The sequence below is a fragment of the Saimiri boliviensis genome, chromosome 9 (genome assembly GCF_048565385.1).
Source record: "Saimiri boliviensis isolate mSaiBol1 chromosome 9, mSaiBol1.pri, whole genome shotgun sequence".
NCBI classification, from domain to species: domain Eukaryota; kingdom Metazoa; phylum Chordata; class Mammalia; order Primates; family Cebidae; genus Saimiri; species Saimiri boliviensis.
The window spans coordinates 23,895,682-23,918,427 of NC_133457.1; the positions used below are offsets into that span (position 1 = coordinate 23,895,682).

General features: G+C 38.2%; 1 protein-coding gene and 1 pseudogene across 1 annotated transcript in view; one reads left to right on the top strand and one right to left on the bottom strand.

Moving 5' to 3' along the window:
* The window catches only part of PPM1L (protein phosphatase, Mg2+/Mn2+ dependent 1L), a 312,963-nt gene that overhangs the window by 38,981 nt on the left and 251,236 nt on the right, over positions 1-22,746 (top strand). The window lies entirely within an intron of this gene.
* On the bottom strand, positions 7,356-8,251 carry LOC101033028 (putative olfactory receptor 2B3; annotated as a pseudogene).

A 22,746-nucleotide genomic window follows, 5' to 3' on the forward strand; every position in this document is an offset into this window, starting at 1 on the left:
AAAAAAAAAAAAAAAAAAAAAAAAAAAATCTAAAGGGAGTTGACCAATTTATACTTCCATTAGTGCTATGTGAGAGCTCCTAAATCTCACTTTCATGCCAAAATACTGTATCTTTAAACTTTTTGATTTTTTTTGAGGTGGATAGTTAAAGATGGAATGTCATTTTACTATTTTTTTTTTTTTTAAGACATAGTCTCACTCTGTAGCCCAGGCCGGAGTGCAGTGGCATGATCTTGGCTCACTGCGACCTCCGCCTCTCAAGTTCAAGCGATTGTTGTGCCTCAGCCTCCCAAGTAGCTAGGATTACAGGTGTGAGACACCATGCCCAGCTAATTTTGTATTTTTTTTTTTTTTTTTTTTTTTTTTTTTGAGGAGGAGTTTCGCTCATTACCCAGGCTGGAGTGCAATGGCGCGATCTCGGCTCACCGCAACCTCCGCCTCCTGCATTCAGGCAATTCTCCTGCCTCAGCCTCCTGAGTAGCTGGGATTACAGGCTCGTGCCACCATGCCCAGCTAATTTTTTTGTATTTTTAGTAGAGACGGGGTTTCACCATGTTGACCAGGATGGTCTCGATCTCTTGACCTCGTGATCCACCCGCCTCGGCCTCCCAAAGTGCTGGGATTACAGGCTTGAGCCACCGCGCCCGGCAAATTTTGTATTTTTATTAGGGACAGGGTTTTACCATGTTGGGCAGGTTGGTCTTAAACTCCTGACCTCAGGTTATCCACCTGCCTCAGCCTCCCAAAGTGCTGGGATTACAGGCATGAGCCACTGTGTCTGGTCTAATTTTTGTTTTAAATTATGAGTAAAGTTGAACATCTTCTTATGGACTAAAAGCCATTTGGGTTTTTTTTCCTTCCAACTTTTATTTTAGGTTTGGGGGTACCTGTATAGGTTTGTTACATGCGTAAATTGCATGTCATAGGGGTTTGGTGTACAGATTATTCTATCACCCAAGTAATGAGCATAGTACCTAATAGGTAGTTTTTGAAATACTCACTCTCCTCCTACCCTCCATTCTCAAATAGGCCCTGGTGTCTGTTGTTCCCTTCTTAGTGTCCATGTGTTCTCAGTGTTTAGCTCCCACTTATAAGTAAGATCATGTAGTATTTAGTTTTCTGTTTCTGCATTAATTTGGTTGGGATAATGCCCTCTAGCTGGATTCATGCAAAGGTCATGATTTTGTCTTTTTAAAAAATTTTTTTTAATGGCTATGTAGTAGTCCATGGTATATAGGTACTACATTTTCTGTATCCCATCCACCAGTGAGGGGCATCTAAGTTGATTCCAAATCTTTGCTATTGTGAATAGTGCTGCAGTTGACACACACATGCATGTGATTTTATGGTAGAACAATTTATATTCCTTTGGGTATATTCCAAGTAATGGTATTAATGGGTTGAATGGGAGTACTATGTTAAGTTCTTTGAAAAATCTCCAAACTGCTTTCCACAGTGGTCAAACTAATTGACATTTCTACCAGCAGCATATGAGTTCTCTTTTATTCACGGCCTCACCAGCATCTGTTAATTTTTGACTTTTTAATAATCACCATTCTTACTGGTGTGAGATGGTATCTCATTGTGGTTTTGATTTGCATTTCTTTAATGAATAGCGATGTTGAACACTTTTTGTATGTTTTTTGACCACATGTATGTGTTCTTTTGAAGTTTCTGTTTATGTCCTTTGACCATTTTTTAATGGGGTTGTTTTTTGCTTGTTAATTTATATAAGTTCCTCATAGATTCTGGATGTTAGCCCTTTGTTGGATGCATAGTTTGCAAACATTTTCTCCCATTCCATAGGTTGTCTGTTTACTCTGTTGATAGTTTCTTTTGCTATGTAGAAGCTCTTTGGTTTAATTAGATCCCATTTGTCAATTTTTGTTTTTGTTGCAATTGCTTTTGGAATCTTTATTATGAAATCTTTGCCAGGACCTGTGTCCAGAATGGTATTTCCTAGTTTTCTTCAAGGGTTTTTATAGTTTTAGATTTTACGTTTAAGTCCTTTATCATGTTGATATTTGTATATGGTGAAAGGAAGGAGTCCAGTTTCAATCTTCTACATAGAGCTAGCCAGTTATCTCAGCACCATTTATTGAATAGGAAGTCCTTTCCTCATTGCTTGTTATTGTCCATGTTGTGAAAGATCAGATGGTTGTAGGTGTGTGGCTTTATTTCTGGATTCTCTATTCTGTTCCATTTGTCTATGTGTCTGTTTTTGAATCAGTACCATGCTGTTTTGGTTACTGTAGCTTTGTAGTACATTTTGATCCAGTAGTGTGATGCCTCTGGTTTTGTTCTTTTTGCTTAGGATTGCTTTGGCTATTGGGGCTCTTTTTTTGTTGTTGTTCCATAGAATTTTAAAATAGTTTTTTTAATGTCTGAAAAATGACATTGATAGTTTGATGGGAATAGCATTGAATCTGTAAATTGCTTTGGGCAGTATGGCCATTTTAACAATATTGCTTATTTCTGTCCATGAGCATGGAATGTTTTTTCATTTGTTTGTGTCATCTATGATTTTTTTCATCTTTCTCATTGTAGAGATCTTTGACCTCTATTAGTATCTGCATTCCTAGATATTTTATTCCTTTTGTAAAACCACTTGCTAGTATTTTTATTTTGTGAACTTCTGGTTTTTATCTTTTGCCCATTTTCCTATTGCATTGATCTTTTTCCGATGAAGTGTAAGAGTACTTTCTTTAGAAAGAACATTTGCCCTTTATCATATGTGCTACCAATATATTTTGTAGTTTGTTATTTGTATTTTGACATATGGAATTTTTTTGCAGACTAAAACAAATCTTAAGCCATCAAATTTAGCAATTTTATTATTTTGGATTTTGAATCTTACTTAGAAATAACTTTCACATTTAGAAGTGATGAAGTTTTGATTGTTTTTGTCTAGGATTTTATTGGATTAATTACTTTGACCTTTGATCAATTAGAAATGTGAGAAGTGAGTTATACAGAAATTTAGTTTTATTTTTCCAGCTTGCTAGAATAATCTGTCTTTTCTCTGCTTTTTTGAAATGCAGTTTTATGTATACTAAATTTTTACATATAGAGTCTATTTCTGGACTTTAAAAATTTTATTACTTTTGGTGAAGCCAGCATAAAGAATCTGTTTTAATTATTATAAGTTTATGATCTTTTAAAATTTAGAATTTTCTTGGCTATTTTAATATATTTTATTTTTGTAAGTGACATTTAGAATCAGCTTATCTGGTTGCAGACAACAAAAGCAACAAGATTCTGTTGGTATTATTGAGATTACGTTACATTTATCATTTAATTTAGATAGATTGATAATTTTACAATACCCATGAATAGGATACTTCTTTAATTTATTAAAGATTTCTATTATGGATTTATTAGAGTTTTAAAGTTCTTCATATAGATATTTTACATTTTTTTTTTTTTTTACATTTGTTAATAGACTTATTCACAAGACCTTTTTATTTTAGTTATGCCCTTGGAAATGAGATCTTTTGTGGCATAGTATTTTCTAATTGGTTATTTTTACTTAAAGGAAAGCCACCATACAGAATTCTCTTACTGTTTATAATTGTTTTTTCAGTTGATTATTATAGATTTTCTTGTTATCTAATCATATTAGTTGTAAATGCTGATACTTTTGCCTCTCCCTTTTCTATTTGTATCTCGCTTATTATTTCTTTCTTCTAATTTTATTGACTTGTGCTTCTTGAATAATGTAAAATAGTAGTGGTAATACATGTGCATCTTGCTTTTGTTCCCAAGCTTAGTGGTTCTGTTTCTAGAATTTCATCATTAATCATGACATAGGTTTTGGACCCATGCTATGTATATAATTATACATATGTTAATTATGTTAAGGAACTATATATACTTTTTGTTTTATTAAGAATTTAAAAATATTTGTAGTTTATGTTGAAGTTTATCAAATATTTTTTCAAATTTATAAATGTTATCATACTTTTTTTCTCCTTGGACCTGCTAATGGGATAAATTACATTGGTAGATCTTATAATATTCAACCATCTTCATTCTACTAGTATGAATCTCACATGATCATGTGTCTACAGTCTTCTCTTGATATCTGTGTAGGATTGGTTCCAGGAGGCCTCTCCCCTCTGTGGATACCAAAATACATGGATACTCAATTTTCTAATATAAAATGGCATAGTATTTGCATACAGCCTACACACATTCTCTTGTATACTTTAAATCATCTCTAGATTACTTATAATACTTGCAAATTATATGTAAATAATTGTTATACTGTATTTTTTAGCAAATAATGACAAGAAAAACAGTTTTTGGCCAGGTTCAGTGGCTCATGCCTGTAGTCCCAGAACTTTGGGAGGCCAAGGTAGGCAGATCATCTGAGATCAAGAGTTGGAGACCAGCCTGGCTAACATGGTGAAACCCCATTTCTACTAAAAATGCAAAAAATTAGCCAGGCATGGTGGTGTGCCTGTAATCCCAGCAACTTGGGAGACTGAGGCAGGAGAATCACTTGAACCAGGGAGGCGGAGGTTGCAGTGAGCTGAGATCGTGCTGTTGTACTCCAGCTTGAACAACAAGCATGAAACTACGTCTCAAAAAAAGAAAAAAAGAAAGAAAAACAGTTTTTACATTTTCAGTACATGCAAACATCCATTTTTTTCCCCAAATATTTTTGATCTGTGGTTGGTTAAGTCTAAGGATGCAGAACACACAGATATAGAGGACTGTGAGGTAGGGCTTTGATATCTTTCTTAGTTACATGAGCTGTTATTAACTAATTTTGATGACGTTACACTGATAAATGATTTGTTTGTTTATTTGATGTTAATTTTATTTGTGAGTTCAGAAGATCATTTTTAAGATTTAAATGTTTAATAATATTCTTGTTCCTCCATAGCACCTTAGAAAATGAGCATACTTCTTTAACTGTAATGTGTAAAAGTATTTTATCAGGGTAAAAATGTAGTGCAGTTTTGGCAAATATGTTGTATGTAAATATATATAACAAAACAAAATAAGTTGGGAAGGCAAACTGGCCTGGCAGGAAAGCAGCACATTCAGGAGAATGAACACCTTTTTTGCGGTGGGGGTTGGGGGGTGGGCTCTACTAGTAGAGAGGGTCATATTTGGGAATACTGATTTTGGAAAGCAGAGGGACAGGAGGGAAAGCCTGTGATGCAGTGGAGATACTCTAAGGGTATGATGTATTACTGTCATGAAAAATTGACTTGCTGTAGGTTACATACTTAGGAATGCTCTGTGCAATTAGATCTTCTTTTTCAATGACAGAATAGGCTGCAGAGAAGTCACAGAGGGATGGCAGAGATTAGCATGGGAAGACCAGCAATATCTGGGTCATTTCAGGGTTAGCATTTAGATTTATGCGTAGAAAAATTTTCATGTTTTCTCATTCATATCAGTCTCAAAGTATGTGTGTTTGACATGGGAAGGAAATTGTTGAGGATCGTGTTAGTCAGGTTTAAGGTGATCTGTATGAGTTATTTTCAGGTTGTATTTGTACAGTGTTCATAGGAGGAGGATTCTGCGGGGCTTTCTTTTCACATCTTCTTTCAGTTTAAAGATAGATCCAGAACGTCTTTGACTTGTAAACATTCTCACTAGCTCCCAGCATGTTCATTCATTGTGCCAAACTTGATTAGCACTACTCTATTTTCTGGTCTCTCACTAGTTTTATAAGGCTAAGGTCACAATGACAGTTACTGCACTAGGCATCCCAGTTTTCATGAGATCATTTAAGGAGAATCATAAAATGAACAAATAGGTTTATATGTCAAAGAAGGAGTGTTAAGGGCATAGGCTTAGAGTCAGTCAGATGCATAGTGATGTCACTTTTGCCATTGAACTCCTTATTAAACCTTTCCTAGACTATATTTCTCATCTGAAAATAGTAAATAGGGGCTGGAAATGATGACTCATGCCTGTAATCCCAGCACTTTGGGAGGCTGAGGTGGGCGGATCACCTCAAGTCAGGGGTTCGAGACCAGCCTACCTAACATGGTGAAACCCCGTCTCTACTAAAAATACAAAAAATTAGCCGGGCATGGTGGCGCATGCCTGTAATCCCAGCTACTCAGGAGGCTGAGGCAGGAGTATTGCTTGAACCCTGAGACAGAGGTGGTAGTGAGCTGAGATCATGCTACTGTTTTCCAGCCTAGGCAACAAGAATGAAACATCGTCTCAAAAAAAAAGGAAAAGAAAGAAAGAAAATAGTAGAAAATAGTAAATAGGGATAATAATATGTCCTTTACAGAGTTTTGTAAATCTTTCATGAGATATGTACCCAAAGAACCTGGAGTATAACTAGGACTTAGTAAATTTATTTCTCTTTCTCTTAATAGCTTATATTTTAGTCTCATTGCATAATTTTCTTTAAATCTAGTTTCATTTTATCTGTTCGTTCAACCAAAAAACCATTCACTGAGCACTTACTCTGTGGCAGGTATTGTTTTAGGGGCTAACATAAGAAGAGTGATCAAGGCAGGCAAGGTCCCTGTGCTTATGAAATTTGTTTTCCAGTGGATAGGTAGAAAGAATAAAAAGCAGATTAAACTAGAACATAATCAGATAATGATTAATAATGTGATAAAAAGAAAGACAGGAAGAAATAGTTAGTGTTAGGAGTGCTTCTTTAGATTGGATGGACAGGAAAGGCTTCTTGGATAAAAGGACATTTCACTGAGCCCTGAATAAGAAGAAGGAGCCAGGAGCCAGCTATATTAAGATCTGGAGGAAGAACATTCCAGGCAGAGGGACCAGCTACTACAAAGGTGACATGAGCTTGTTTTATTTTAGAAAGAGAAGGATGGAATTGTTCAGCCAGCGACCAGATCTTGAGGGATCTCATGGGGCAGCGTCTGCAGTTTGGTGTAAGGGGAGTTTGGAGTTTTTTGCATGCCTAAGATAGATGGGTGTGTGTTAGTTTATGGCTGAACTGCTGTGCTGATAGTCTAATGTCAGCATGCACCCAGGTAATGTTCATAATACTATCCTTTGACCTCCTGAGTAGCTGGGATTGCAGGTACGTACCACCATACTCAGCTGATTTTTGTGTGTTTTTGGTGGAGACGGGGTTTCACCATGTTGGCCGGGCTGGTTTCAGATTCCTGACCTCAGGTGATCCGCCTTGGCCCCCCAGGATGCTAGGATTGCAGGCGTGAGCCACTGCACCTGGCCAACAGAGGAAGGATTTTCTAAGGGTTGGTAGAATTCAGTGAAATCACCAGAGCCTGGAAAATAGGAAAATGAGTTCAAAGGTTATTACCATCATTGAAAATAAGGAGAGACTAAGAAGATGAAAATAAGGAGAGACTAAGAAGATTCTCACCACAATGGAGTACTTTTTACTTCTTAGAGAAGATTCTTGACATCACCCTCTTGAAGGCCTCCTTCATGTCTTTATTTCTAAGGCTGTAGATGAGGGGGTGTGATGATTCCATCTTTCCCCAGTCCTTAGAGGTGGATGAAGGTGGCTGTAGATACATATAAATGGCTGTTCCATAAAAGAGAGACACCACAATCATGTGGGACCCACATGTCCCAAACACTTTTCGCTGTCCTTCTACTGACCTGATTTTTAATACTGCTTGAGCTATGAAGCCATGGGATATGAGGATCAATGTGACTGGAATTAGAAGAATTAATACACTAAAGAAGAAGAGCTCAGCCTCAATAGGCTTTGTGTTAGCACATGACAACTTGAGAAGGGCAGGCATCTCACAGAAAAAGTGGTCCACTTCCTGGTGACCACGGGCATGTTAAGGGTCAAGGAAGGCTGCAGCACTGAGTTGCTGAAACCAGCAAGCCAGGAGAAGGCCGCCATCCTTAGGCAGAACCAGTAATTCATGATGGCTACGTAGTGAAGGGGTCTGCAAACAGCCACAAATCTGTCAAAGGACATAACAGCCAGGAGACACCCAGTAGCACCTAAGGCCGGGAAGATGATGAGTTGGGCCAGCATAGCTGATGGTCTCTTTGTTGCGCCCAATATTTACCAACATATGAGGAACTGTAGTTGTGGTATAGCAGAGATCTAAGATGGAGAGATTAGTCAGAAAGAAATACATGGGTGTATGAAGTTGGGATCCAGAATGAACACCATCATGATGGACACCTTGCCAAAGATGGTGATTGTGTATGATATTAACAGGATAACAAAAAGGGGCATTTGTAGCCAAGGCTTACCTGAGAAGCCAAGTAGTACAAACTGTTTCGGGGAGCTTTCATTTGCCCAATTCATGATGATGCACTTATTTTACACTCCTGAAAATTGTAAGATAGGAAAGCAATCAATGTATGTCTATTATGTTTATTGAATAGTCTTACTGGAACTGGATTAAATTTAATGAATAGCTCAGCATTAAATACGATTTACAGTCAATTGAATAAAGCTCTGTGAAGTATGATATGGTTACGTTTAAGCTTAAAAGTAGTTTCTGTGTTTTCAGTAGTGTTTAAGTTACTTTAAAGAAAATCTTTACTTTTAAATGACATAAGGTATGTAACATATGCATAACACATGGAAAATTGTGAGTTCTTAATGCATTTTATGTTCTCTCCTCTTCTTACCTTCTACCCTACCTTAATAAACAGTTTAGGAAGAAATACTAGTCCAATTATGTTAAATTTGGACTGAAAATGCTGAGTAATATAGAGGTTGTAAGAGTTGAATGTTAATCTGCAATTGATCTAAAAAAAATTTTGCTTCTTTTTAGTAACAGCAAGAAAAAAAAATACTATCCTTTGAGAGAGAACAAGAAAGGAAGCCTACTTTAATAGAGTGAGTAGGTGGATTCAAAGTCTAAGAGAGGCTAATATACATAACTAATTTTTGGGGTTAGTTAATTAGAGGTGATTAAAGTAATATGCTCTTATAATTAACTTTTAGTTATTTTTCTTAGTGTCATTTAGTTTATTATAAAATTTTGGCTATCATGGTATAATATGAAAAGTTATGACCACTTAAGTAACAACTTAGTACCAAACATTATATATTGGACTGTGATTTGGTAGCTTAGAATTCAGATAAAGGTGTATTTTTTTAAAATAAGCTTTTAATTTTAGAATGGTTTTAGGTTTGCATAGAAGTTGCAAAGATAGTACAGAGTTCCCGTGTGCTTTACACCCAGTTTCTCCTGTGATTAACATCTTACAGTAGTGTATTTGTCACAATTGATGAGCCAGTATTGATACACTATTATTAACTAAAGACTGTACTTGCAATGCAATTCTGAAGCTAACTGCGAGTTAGGTCAGACTTCAGAGGCTGAGGGCACAGTCATCTCTAAGGTTCTTCTTATTTCAGACACCAGCTGCAAACTCTTGGGTTCCCAGACTATCTGTTTCTGATCAACTAGCTACAAATTCAGTAATTTGCTAGAATGACTCACAGAGCTTAGGGAAGTGCTATACTTATGATTACAGTTTTCTTTCTTTCTTTCTTTCTTTTTTTTTTTTATAAAGGATACAGCCAATGAAAAGTTACATAGGATGAGATCTGGAAAGGTCCCAAATGAGTAGCTTCCTTGTCTTCAGGCCACAATCACCCTCCCAGAACATTGATATATATGATTACCAACCAGCACGGCTCATTGAGGAATGTTCCTCAATTTGAGTTTGTCAGATGTTTTTATCAGAGGTATCATATCAAGGATGCGTAACTAATATGATTTTAGACTTTTCATGTTAACCTTGATTATCTGGCTGAGGTAGTGTTTGTCAGATTTCTCACCTGTGAGATTACCCTCGCCCAGCTCTTTTTCATACTTCAGTATTTGGAAGGAAGTCACTACATGCTGAGCACGCTTAGGTCTTTACTTCCTTGAGAATGTAGAAAGGTAAGTGATTTAAAACTTACGGGTTGTTAAAATCTATTAACCTTTCAAATATTAGAAAAATAGAATTGTGGAGTTGGATGAGACCTTTCTTCAGACAAGCAAGTTTGAAAGAGCCATATAGAGACAGAGTTCACTGTTGGTTAGAAGGACTTTGATATTTGAAGTGCTGCATCAACACATTTCTGTGAAGTCGTTAGATCTGTGGCATGTGGGATGACCTATGGTTACTCTGTTGAATAAAAAGGTGCCCCTGTGTCAGGCCTTCTAATGTGTTTTGGGACAAGAAATATGGTGAGAGCTGCACCTTTCTTTGTAGAGGTTTTAAAATAAGCTCAGTAAAGTGTTTTGCATGGTGATTTCTATGAAATATTCTTTCAAGGATTGACTTTTAGAAGGTTAACTTTGGGGATATGATCAAAAGTTCTCTGAAAAGAAATTTGAAGGTAATAGACTTTATTTCAACGGGCAATTTGCAAACTGAGGAGAGGCAGCCTTAGGTGTAAAACAAGGTGCATTCCAGAGAACAATGACAGAGTTCCAGCGAAAGTTCCTGCCCATGTTCTCAATCAGGTTTGTTTATGCAAATGAAGGATTAAAACTTGCTCAGTTCTAATGAGAACACAGGACACGGAGGGGAGCATCACACACTGGGGTCTGTTGGGGGGTGGGGAGATTGGGGAGGGATAACAGGAGAAATATCTAATGTAGGTGACGGGGTGGGGCGGGGATAGAGACAGCAAACCACCATTGCATGTGTATACCTATGTGACAATCCCGCACAATCTGCACATGTACCCCAGAACTTAAAGTATAATATTAATTTTAAAAACTTGCTCAGTTCTGATTTGTCATGACAGCTGAAACTTGATTGGTCGATACAGCTGAGCTCTGATTGGCTGGGGCAGGTGAGCTCTGTCTGGTTGGGTTTCCAAGCTGGAAACCAGAAGTCTCTGTTAGATGTTTATTTTACAAATAGACTGGGGTGTGGGGTTTCTGGCTGCAGTTTGTCCTGGCACTGAGAGCAGGAACTGGTTTGGCTTGATTGCAGAAAGGGAGGTCCTGTGATATTTTTACATCTCTCTGAGAATAGAGTACATGACTGCTCCCTCACCCAGCTATGTCTGTCTGGTTCTGTTTTAACTTTGAGCACCTCAGCCACAGAGAGTCCATTTTATCTGGGGCCTCTTTAACAGAGGTTTTGTTGTTGTTTTTATCTGGGCAGATTCAACTTTGGCTTATGGAAGGATTATTTCAGATCTATATATTCAGGTTCTGTGTTCTGGAATGTCAAATTATTTGTCAACCCACTTAAAGATGATCGCTATATTAAATCTGATAGTTGATGAGTGGGGAAAAGGACATTGAGCTGGTTGAAGGAATTGTGAACCCTAGTGTGATTAGTGTCCCTGTGTCCAATAGCTCTCCTCATGATAAAACTCTAGCTTCCAGTCATATGCAAATAACATGACATTTTAGTCAAGAATATTCACTGAAAAGCATTTGGTATGAGAGGAAAAGATGTTCACTTTGTAGTTTGATTTGCATATTTTTATTATTATTCCTTTAAGGGCTCCAAGCAACAAGGAAGTATGATTTGTAACTTCTAAAACACTTAGCCTCTTTTGTCCTTATTGTAAAGCATGAAGTTCTTAATGGATTGACTAATCCAAACACCCCCTCTGAGAGCAAGATTGTCATCTTCACTTTATAGCAGGGGTGTCCAATCTTTTGCCTTCCCTGGGCCACATTGGATGAAAAAGAATTGTCTTGGGTCACACGTAAAATACACTAACATGATAGCTGGTGAGCCTAAAATCACTAAAAAATTCTCAGAATGTTCTAAGAAAGTTTACAGATTTGTGCTTGGGCCTCATTCAAAGCTGTCCAGGGCTGCATGTGGCCCACAGGTAGAGGATTGGACAAGCTTGCTTTAGAGAAAGAAGAAACCCGGGGGTTAATGGTGAAATGATCTGAATTGAGGCAATGGCTGAACCCAGGGGAAGATGAATCTAGTGGGTTGGCTTGACTGGGCTCATATCTACCCGAGGAACATAAAAGCTTCTGCTTTAACTTCAGGTGAGCCTCACCCCCATGCAAGGAGTAAGATTTCCAGGAAGGAAGAAATGTTACTTAAGGACTGGAAAAGATGAAAATGGGAAAGTGCCACATACATAGCAGATTGTATAATGTATTGGCATGTCTTTTCTTCAAAATTCCAATCCATCAATACGCATTTTTTTCACAATAATTTTTCAAAGTTTGTCATTTTTATAAAAGACACCTCCCCCTTCCCCTTTTTTAAAAGTAACTCTAGACCAGGGTTTAGATCTGGTCTTAACATGGTTAGCATTTTGGGCTGGATAATGTTTTATTGTTATGGAGGCTGTCTTACATACTCTAGGACAGGCATCCCCAAACTATGGCCCGCGGGCCGCATGCGGCCCCCTGAGGCCATTTATCCGGCCCCCCGCCACACTTCAGGAAGGGGCACCTCTTTCATTGGTGGTCAGTGAGAGGAGCACAGTATGTGGCAGCCCTCCAACAGTCTGAGGGACAGTGAACTGGCCCCCTGTGTAAAAAGTTTGGGGACGCCTGCTCTAGGACGTTTATTTAGCAGCATTCCTGGCTTCTACCCTTTAGATGATGGTAGCAACCAACCTCCCCACCCCTGACAAACAAAATTGACTCCAGACATTGCCAAATACCCTGCTGGGGGCAAAATTGCCCCTGGGTGAGAACTGCTGCCCTAGGATTAGCAAAACAACTCTCAGACCCCAGTTGTGACTGTGATCTTTAAGTTGGGTGCAGTGCCTCACTACCAATCTCATTTTCTCTAGCTGCAAAATGGGAGACTTTATGTGTGCCTTTTTATCTTGTTTCCAGAGCCAGTTTAGAAGATAAAACACTAATGAGTAATCTTATAGGAAAAATTTATCTTGACACAATATCAAACAATTTAAAAGTAATACAGATCACATTTACACGTTAAGTACATTTCTCCAAGTGAATGTAAACTGCCTTCAGTCACTGCTTAATTTTATCCTTGTTTACCTTTTCATTTTGTTAGATATAGTGAACTCCAAGTTTGTCTTCAAAGAATCAATATATCACTATGTTCAGCTCTCTTATTCAGTTCTCCATTTTAAATTTTATCTTCCTTGTGGTTTTAAACAACCTTTTCTGCCAGTTCTAATCAGTAGTTCACATCTGTTCCTCTGGTCCTCTACTCCATCCTGACTCATCCCAGTCACCTGCTGTAGCCACCTGCTCTAGTCACCTGCCCTGGTCACCTGCTTTGACCTGAGTCACCCCTGGTCACCTGCTCTAACCTGTCCTGTAACTGTCCTTCCCACCAACCTATCCACCTGGCCACTCTGGCTCATACCCCTGCTTTAAAATAGCCAGTCAGAATTAGCTTAGACTGTGTGGTCTAACCCTAGCCAATAGAATGACACAGCAGTAGGGGATTCCTGTGTCAGGAATAAGAACCTCTTCCCCTCCCTTGTCCAGGTGTGTGCTTGCCATTGCTCCATCTGTGAGATGCACCCTTCTATGGAAGTAAATTGCTTTGCTGAGGAAATTTATATTTGAGTGCTACTTCTTTTGTGGCACCAAAAATTTACATATAACTTTCATGAAGACTGCAAGCTTCCCCCGCTTACTTCTTCATGAAGCCTCACAGGGCTCCCCCAGGTTTTGTCTGTAGCTCTTTGATCTCAGAGTGGCTTTGGTAACCCGTGCTCAGTGCTAGTGATTTCAATTAGTTATTTCCCCAGAGAAAGCCCTAATAAGGCTGATCTTAGGGAAATCCCTTTACTGATTTCCCCAAAATCTGAATCAGGGAACCAACCAGCAACAGGGGACTTCCTCTTCTCAACTTCCTTCTCCTAATTCAAACCTGGGAGCCTAGGAAAACCCTGGTCTGGGATGCTTAAAAGAATAAATCTCTATTCCTTTCTTTGAACATTTTATGTATGTTTTAGACAAAAGATATATGATGTCTGCCCTAATGCCCACATGTAAAATTGGAGTAAAGCAAAAGAAAACCTGTTTCTTGCCTCTATTGTCATCAACTTTTGGATTTGCATATTTATAGCTCACTTCTTGCGAGGTTGCTTCTGCAGAGGGCTGGAGGTTGGGTGGGGTCTGGGGCAGGGTAGAAGGAGCTGCCTAGTCTTTGTGACAGGTATTTCTGTGCTGCATCTCTGCTACCTTTTTTCCTGTCCCAATCATTATCCTCAATTTTTGAAAGTATCTCTTATATCAGAGAACACACTAAATGTCTTCCTTTGGGTGATCTGAAAAAAAAAAAAAAGAATCTCTGAGAAGAATGTACACATAGAAGAATTATAAGTGTATCAACAGTGCAACTTCAGTTTGCTCTTTGTGGGACCTCAATTAGTTTGAGTATTCTGCCTGTTATTTTTGGCTATCTCAGCTGTTATCTTTGGCTATCTTAAGGAAGCAGAGGAAAATGACAAAGGGCTTGAACTTTGCAGTAAGAAGGATCTGCATTTAAATTTCATTCTGCCCTTTATTAGCTTTATCCTGACTTCTCTGAGTTTCATCTGTGAAACAGGTGTATAAATTGGTGTGAAACACCCAATGTATAGGATAAGAATGTGGAACAAATGATATATATACAGACTTTATCAGGCACTTAGTAGGAACTCAAGGAAATGTAGTTCTTGTTCTTTCACTCTCCCTTCCTGCCTTTCTTTCCCTTGACTTACTAAGGGCAGTTATTTCCAAATACCTTGGATAATCTAGGGTAAACACAGTGACCTCATCTGTTACCACTCTCCCATGCTTACTCTGCCACTTTTCCTATTCCTCGGCACTCCAAGTACAGGCACACCTTGTTTCTTTGCACTTGACTGCATTTCACAGATACTGCAGGGTTTTTTGTTGTTGTTGTTGTTTGTTTGTTTTTTAACAAATTGAAGGTTTGTGGGAACCCCATGTTCAGCAAGATTATTGGCACCATTTTTCCAACAGCTTGTGCTTACTTTGTGTCTCTGTCATATTTTGACAATTTTTTCAATATATCAGACATTTTCATTATTATTATGTTTGTCATGGCCCTCTCTGATCAGTGATATTTGATGTTACTGTTATTGTTTTCGGGCACCATGAATCATGCCCATAGAAGACAATGAACTTAATAAATGCTGTGTGTGTTCTGACTCCTCCACTGACTGGCCATTCTTCAGTCTGTCTCCCTCTCCTAGGCCTCCCTATTCCTTGAGACACAACAATATTGAAATTAGACCAATTAGTAACCCTTCAATAGCCTCTTAAGTGTTCAAGTGAAAGGAAGAGTCCCACATCTCTCACTTTAAATCAAAAGCTAGAAATGATTAAGCTTAGCAAGGAAGGCATGTTGAAAGCTGAGAAGGCATTGTTGAAATCAAAAGCTAGAAATGATTAAGCTTAGCAAGGAAGGCATGTTGAAAGGACAGTTACAGGACAGGTTAGAGCAGGTGACCAGGCCAGAAGCTAACCCTCTTGCAACAGACAGCCAAGTTGTGAATGCAAGGAAAAGTTCTTGAAGGAAATCAAAAGTGCTACTTCAGTGAACACAGGAAAGAAAACAAAGTAAGATAGCCTTCTTGCTGATGTGAGAAAAGTTTTAGTGGCCTGGATGGAAGAACAAGCCAGCCACAACATTCTCTTCAGCTAAAGCCTAATCCAGAGCAAGGCTCTAACACTTGCATTCTGTGAAGGCTGAGAGCGGTGAGGAAGCTACAGAAAAAATGTTGGAAGCTAGCAGAGATTGGTTCATTAGGTGTAAGTAAAGAAGCCATCTCTACAACATCAAAGTGCAAGGTGAAGCAGCAAGTGCTGATGGAGAAACTGCAGCAAGTAATCCGGAAGATATTGCTAAAATAATTGATGAAGGTGGCTACACTAAACAACAGATTTTCATTGTAGACAAAACAGCCTTCCTGGAGGAAGATGCCATCTAAGACTTTCATAGGTATACAGTAGTCAATACCTGGCTTCAAAACTTTAAAGGACAGGCTGACTCTCTTGTTAAGAGCTAATGTAGCTGGTGACTTTAGGTTGTAGCCAATGCTTATTTACTGTTTCAAAAAACCTATGACCCTGAAAAGTTTTGCTAAATCTACCTTGCTTATGCTCTAGAGGAACAACAAAGCTTGGATGGTAGCACATTTGTTCAAAGCATGGTTACTGAATATTTTCAGCTCACTATTGAGACTTATTGCTCAGAAAAAGATGATTTCTTTCAAAATATTACTGTTAATTGGCAGTCACCCAAGAGCTCTAATGGAGACGTACAAGGAAATTAATGTTGTTTTCATGCCTACTGCTACAACATCCATTCTGCAGCCCATGGATCAAGGAGTAATTTTGACTTTTAGGTCTTATTATTTAGGAAATACATTTTGTAAGGCTGTAGCTGCCATAGATCGTGATTCCTCTGATGGATCTGGGCAAAGTACATTGAAAAGCTTCTGGAAAGAATTCACCATTCTAAATACCATTAAGAACATTTATGGATCATGGGAGGAGGTCAAAATATCAACATTAACCGGAGTTTGGAAGAAGTTGATTCCAACCCTCATGGATGACTTTGAGGGGTTCAGGACTTCAGTGGGAAGTCACTGCAGATGTGGTAGAAATAGCAAGAGAACTAGAATTAGAAGTGGAGCCTGAAGATGTAGCTGAATTTCTGTAATATTATGATCAAACTTCAGTAGATGAGGAGTTGCTTCTTACACATGGGCAAAGAAAGTAGTTTCTTGAAATGGGATCTGTCCTCCTGAAGATGCTGTGAACATTGTTGAAATGACAACAAAGGATTTAGAATGTTACGTAAACTTTGCTGACAAAGCATTACAATTTTTAAAGAAGTTCTACTGTGGGGAAAATGCTGCCAAACAGCATCATATGCTACAGAGAAATCTTTCATGAAAGATGACAAATTTCATTGCAACCTTATTTTAAGAATTGCCACGCCTACTTCAGCCTTCAGCAATCATCACCTTCATCAGTCATTGAGGCAAAGCCCTCTAACAGCAAAATTGCTGAAGGCTCAGGTGATTATCGGCATTTTAAAACCAATAAACTAGTTTTAATCAAGGTATGTACATTGTTTTTATTAGACATAATGCTGTTGTACACTTAATAGACTACAGTATAGTGTAAACATAACTTTTATGTGCACTAGGAAATCGAAAGTTTGTGTGACTCTCTTCATTGTGATGTTGCTTTATTGTATTGGTCTGTAGCCAAAACCTCAGTATCTTTGAGATATGCCTGTATGTTCTCATCCTGGGCCTTTGCATTTGCTGTTCATTTTGCCTGGAACATGTTCCCCTGCTTTCCATGTGTCTTGCTCCTTTTCTTTCTTTGGGTCTCTGCTTGTATGTCACCCATCAGAGAGGCCTTCTGTGACCACTGTATATAAAATAGGACTTCCCTTCTATTTGCTGATACTGTCTAACCCAGGCGTCCCCAAACTTTTTACACAGGGGGCCAGTTCACTGTCCCTTAGACTGTTGGAGGGCTGCCACATACTGTGCTCCTCTCACTGACCACCAATGAAAGAGGTGCCCCTTCCTGAAGTGCGGCGGGGGGCCAGATACATGGCCTCAGAGGGCTGCATGTGGCCTGCGGGCCATAGTTTGGGGACGCCTGGTCTAACCCCTTACTGTGCTCAGTTTTTCTCCATGGCACTCAGTATCTATTGGCCTATTATTCATTTGTTTGTGTATTGTGTATCTCCACTCCCTAGTATGTAAGTCTCACAAGGACAGGGAATTTTTGTGAATTGCTGTATCCTCAGTGCGTAGGACCCTACTTGGCCTGCATTTGGTACTCAGTAAACATTTGTTAAATGTATGAATAAAGGAATATTATTTTTTATTCATGCCACATTTTCCTTTCGCTTTTCTTTTTTTTTTTTTTTTGAGACGGAGTTTCGCTCTTGTTACCCAGGCTGGAGTGCAATGGCGCGATCTCGGCTCACCGCAACCTCCGCCTCCTGGGTTCAGGCAATTCTCCTGCCTCAGCCTCCTGAGTAGCTGGGATTACAGGCACAAGCCACCATGCCCAGCTAATTTTTTATATTTTTAGTAGAGACGGGGTTTCACCGTGTTGGCCTGGATGGTCTTGATCTCTTGACCTCGTGATCCACCCGCCTCGGCCTCCCAAAGTGCTGGGATTACAGGCTTGAGCCACCACGCCCGGCCTCCTTCCGCTTTTCAAGGAAAAAAGTATATATACTGATTTTAAAAACAATTATTTAAATTGTCTATTACTGTTATCTCAGGATATTATTCAATTTAGAGGTGACCATTTTTAGCCTTTAGTGTTTCATATTAAAATATGATTTCTTCTGAGGCTTTTTTCCTTTAGACAGTTTTAATTTTAGAGAACTTTTAATTGTATCATTAACATTCCTGTCTGTAGGTCACTGTTGTATGGTGGATTGGGAAAACAGGGAGAGACCTATGTTCTACTTATATCAATTCTTCGTGACCTTCAGCTATTGTCAAAATCTTTACTACTTTTTTTTTTTTTCCAAATCCCCTATTCTGAGAAGCATTAATACCTTTTTTAATGGAGAAATTGAAAATTTCTCAATGTGCTATATTGAGGTAGATTTTCTTTGTAACCTAAAATGATATCAAGAATGGTTTTGGAGCCATAAGCCAGTTGGCTGATGTATGGAAAAATCTTCTGAGTTTTTTTAAAAAATTTTTTTATTTCTTTGTTTGCCCTGAAAGAATAGCATGTAATATTTTAACAGCTAAAGTTGTGGTCATTTTTATTTTAACAATTCTGATGATAGCTACACTTGCAAACCAGGTTATTTGTCATATATCTTTAAAACTCTCACCTAAGATGCTGTTTTATTTCTGCTCTATTTGGTTCTTCACCTCTGATTCTGCACGTAGGTACTCTTGGATTAATAATGTGCTCTAAGAACTGCAAGGTCTGGCATCCTTATAATTCTGTACTTTTCACGTATTTTCTGTATTTTTGTTTTAGGTAGAAAACGATTAACAATCTAAGCAACATTTAAACACACTTGGATCAGATACGTATTTAAAATAGAAGCCAGTTCACATGTTCTGTGGTTTTTAAAAATAAGACTGCATAAAGTTTTAATTTTTTATTTATTACTGCATATGAAGCCTGTTCAGCTAGTGTTATGTTTTGCCATAGGTAAGCTTACAGAATTTATTTGAGAAAACATAGACATATAAATAGGTCTATTTTTTCAACAGGGAAATGGTAAGGTTTACTAAATGTTTAGTGATATATGTATATACATAAGGAGATTTTTTGTCCTTTAATATTGATGAGAGAAAAAGCAAAGATATTTGTCATGTTTTTTGCTGTACTTACCTAGACTATCCCAAACATTGGTGATTTCTATCTAGGAGGCTTATCCATTTAAGGGCCAGAGTCACCCTTTCCTGAATATGAACATAAAACCTTTGCTTTGAAGGACGTTTTGCACTTGGGGCAAAGTGAAATTTGTTAAGTAAATGGATTTTATGTGTTGTAGGACTAGAGAAGTAGCCTGGGAAGAGAACACTGTCCAGTTTAAGACTACCAGTCCATGGCCAGACACAGGATGAAGAATATTTAAAGCAGAATCATCTATATTTTCTATGTTTCATGCACACCAGCAAATGATTCAGACTATGTTTATTCCCATGTGCCAGGGAGCTCTTATGCTGATGTGATGAAACTTGGCATAGCACAGTCCTCCAGCAGAGCAGTGCCTGCCTGTTTATGCTGAGATAACTTGCACTCGTTTGATTTTACTCAGGGGACTTCTGCAGTTTTTTGTTTTGTTTTGTTTTTAAAATGGTGCCTCTGCCTCTGGTGTATTTACCTTTTAGTATTTTTCCTCTCCCACAGTGTCTCAGCCTGAGGTAATCTGACTGTCATATGGGAGGTTTGGGGTTTATATTATCTACAGATTATATATGTTGTATAGGTTTCCACACTTTGTTTCGTACATAGTTTGAACTTATCTAGTCATTTTCAGCATTCCTTCCCCTTCCTTCTTACTTTTAGCCACTGCGTAATCTGTCCTAGAGCTATTTCTATCCATTGCCTTGGTTGTGAAAGCAACAACTTCCCACCCGCAAGCCCTTAGCTTCAGAATTGCTTTCCTTATGACTTCACAAAGATATCTTGGTGGCTACGTCGGGTTCTGTCCAGCATCCTCTACTTAGACATCTTGTCCTAGGAATTAACTCTATAATACTCCTCCTCTCTCAACTGATTCCTTAGATGGGAGAGGCTCATCTTAGTCTTTCTGGTTTCACAGTGTTTCAGAAAGCTGTAGTTTCCTTTCAACTCCACCCTCATGATTTTACCTTACTTTCTCTCACCCTTGGTCCCTGGGTCCCTAACCCTGAACAGGAATCTGTGATAGTACCTGGTCATGTAATTAGGAGAGAGGCATCTGATCATTATGTAACTAGGTTGTGGAATGCCAGATGAGAAAGTGGCTAGAAACCTACAATCCAGCTTGGAACTGAGGTTTCATGTGTTAATGTGACCCCATGCAGGTGAGCAATTTACTCCGTGTTAGAACGTTTTCATTTTTAAAAGCTAGACAACAGGGTCTCATATGATCATTAGGAAGAACACGAATGTTTATTTAGCTCTGTGCTGGGCACTTCATTCTCTCTTTCTTTTTCAGTGCTCAGAGCATTCTTGTGGTGGGGCAAGTGAGTGGCAGATGCATTGAGAAAAACATGCCTATGGATACATACATATTCATATTTTATTTATACTGTAGATTTTAAATCTATCTAATAAAGTTATACTAGTGGACAGTGTGGTATTGTAGAAAGAGCATGGGCTTTGAAAAATTCACAAAGACCTGAGTATCCTGGCAAAAGCAGTAGTCCTCCTGGGGCAATGTAGCTTTTAAAAGGTAATTTTTTTAAAAGAGGTAAATACAGAGTTCGGGTGAACAAACAGATACAATTAAACATTTTTTTTAACTTAAAATGTCTCATTACTCATATCACTGGTGTGGTCGTACAGACTCTTGGGAGCTAGAACATGGACTCTATTAAGATAGAGACTGGGAAACGTCCCTTCATGGATTAACTTCAAGATACCTGGATTCTCCAGAAAGCTCAGTGAGGTGAAAATAGAAGAAACAGTGCTGGCCAACTGGTCTGGCTGCAGCATTAAGGCGAATCCTAAGGTTGACTCACCATCTCGGTGTAAAATATGCATAGGTAACATTCAGGGTGCTAACTCAAAAGATAAACCAGGAGCAGTAGAAAGACACGTTCTCTCCTCTCCCAAAAGTAGGCAGTCATATGCTCATACCATTCACTTTCCTTTTTTTCTATGTGGTGTCATATATCTAATCCTCTGTCTTTGGCAGGACCATCCCTGTTCCAGCATCTGATGATTGTTTAATCAAAATTATTTTCTCTGAATAGTAACTTCAGAAATTAAGAACTCGTGTCGTATGTTAGAGAGATCATGGGTAATTTTTGTACAAATAATTTCTGAATCAAGAAAAAATTAAAATAGTGTGTCAGACAAGTTAGATAAAAGTTAATGAAAAGTGTTAATGGTATTGACATATGGTAACATAGATAGGCAGGCCTTATGGCTCCACTTAGGTGACTGTATTTTTTTTTTAAAACAGTTTCTTCTAATGATTTTTACTGCTATTATTTCTTTATTTAGCTATTTAATTATGCATGCCAATTGACGGATAGAGTGCAGTTTTTCAAGTTAAACTTTGAGCCTTGACATTCAAAGGCATATTTCCTTCTCTGTTTTTAGAAATCTTTTTTGAGTTTGTATAGTATTTAATTTTTAAAACCTGAGACTGAGAGACCCTTAGCATAGAGATTGTTAAATATCATTTGACTTTTAAAAAACCTTATCCCTGTCAAAGAAAGGATCATTGTTTTTATTGAATTCTAAATGTTATTGTTTAAGCTTCCAGAGATTTAATATTTCAAAGTTCAGTAACCCATCTTTGAAAGTCAGAATGCCTGAGAGAATCCCATTTCCATATCTAAAATTAGAAACAACATGCAGAGACTACAGGCATTTTTACCAGACATGGTAATTATATGTTTTCTCTTTTTGAGAAAACCTGAAGAAAAAAAATCAAGCATTATTTCTCTACTGAATAAATAGTCTTTCTTTGAACAGTATCTCTGTCCATTTATATTATTTGAGAATCAGTTGTAGCCACATATTAGTGATGTTTTGCTTACTATTGCTCATTTTCTTATTTAGAATTTTATTTTTCCCAAATAAATCTGTTAGGTCACACAAATGTTATTTCATAATTTTGTTTATGGTTAACTATGTTTGTGAAATGTACTTTTGCCAGATTTACACAAAGGCCTTTTTATATTTTGAGGATCTTCTTCATGTGCTCTGGTTGCCATGCATGGGGTCTAATGTACACTCTAGCTTTGCCTTGTGACTTTAAATGGATTATAGTTTCTTAGAGCGTGTGGAGGATGCACATTTGTGGTTGGTCCCTATAGTACTGGACGACTGATCATCATGTGTAAGGGAGATCTGCCTCCTTCCTCACATTTGGGAAACTGACCTTGGGGCAGAGTTTGAGGTGAGACTGAAATGGAGGAAGGGAAGTATTCCCTGGAGACAGTGTGACCTTCTCCTGGCATCTGGGTTCTCCACCTCCTGCTGTTAGACTGCCCTGCTTGGGAAGCTGGCTGTGTTCCCAGCCTACAGAGGATTGCTGCTCAGGGCCTAGAGCTGTAGCCCAGCTAGGCAGATCATCTCTGATTTTTGTTTACCACCTCTGTATTCCACTCATATGTAATTCAGTACCGAATATAATTTATATCACTCTGAAGTCTAATAAGTGTGTTTTTAAAATCTGTATCTT